This window comes from Anoplophora glabripennis, unplaced genomic scaffold, assembly GCF_000390285.2.
Source record: "Anoplophora glabripennis isolate ALB-LARVAE unplaced genomic scaffold, Agla_2.0 scaffold1762, whole genome shotgun sequence".
Taxonomy (NCBI): Eukaryota; Metazoa; Arthropoda; class Insecta; order Coleoptera; family Cerambycidae; genus Anoplophora; species Anoplophora glabripennis.
In genome coordinates this window covers 35459-36433 of record NW_019426067.1, presented here as the reverse complement: position 1 = coordinate 36433, position 975 = coordinate 35459, and positions in this window count along the sequence as shown.

Genomic DNA, 975 nt, shown 5'->3' with positions numbered 1-975 from the left:
GAATATACAAAATACACTATATACACACTGTTACAAAACCATTACCTAACAATTTAAAGCGTTTATTCAAATCTACCACCCTCCATATCTCCCGCGTTTTCCCGCAAAGGAGTTGACATAACACATTTTCAAAAAGTTCAAGCTTTAGAAGCAGTTGATATCCCCAATCGTCTTGAATTTTGCAATTGGTTTCTAAATCGAAGTGCGGTAGAACTTTATTAACAAAGTGCTCTGGACGGATGAATGCTATTTTACTCGTGCTGGCATTTTAAACAGGTAAAAAAACAGGAGTATTGCTTTCTCAAAAACAATAAGTACCTACCTAGGTTACACCAAAGTTTAGATTTACACTAAAGTTTACATTTATTATTATGTAAACTTTGGTTATACGCAACTGCATATTGAATAATAAATTGAAATACTAAAACTGTATTATTTAACATAATACATTATAAAACGAGAAAACGTTAATGTTATTAATATTAAAAATGATAAATTGTAATAACCGTACATTCGAAACAATCATCCCTATTCATTTGTTGTTTTAGCATAAATAAATAACAATTGTTATCACAATATTTAAGGTAAAATATCTATTTATCATTTGTCCAGACAAAGATGTTTATTTATTACGTCTTGTCCGAGTTTTAAGTAGGATCATATTCTATACAAAGTAGTAAATCATTGCCTGTCGCAAGTGATTCAGTGCAATTCGCTTTTTACGTTTACGCTTTTACGGGTTTTAGAAATTGAATAATTTCTTTATACATTATATATATGAAGGGACAAATGGATCAGTTCACGTCTGGCACCCTTGTTCCTACAAAAATTCCTTTATTCTCATAAACTATTTATTTTAAATGTAATTTATTATAAATCCAATTTGTTTTTTAATTTCCACATATGTACTACATTTTACCTCTGTTGCGCCACTGTTGTTTACTTGTTTTTTGGAAAGCGCTCTCTAATTGACGG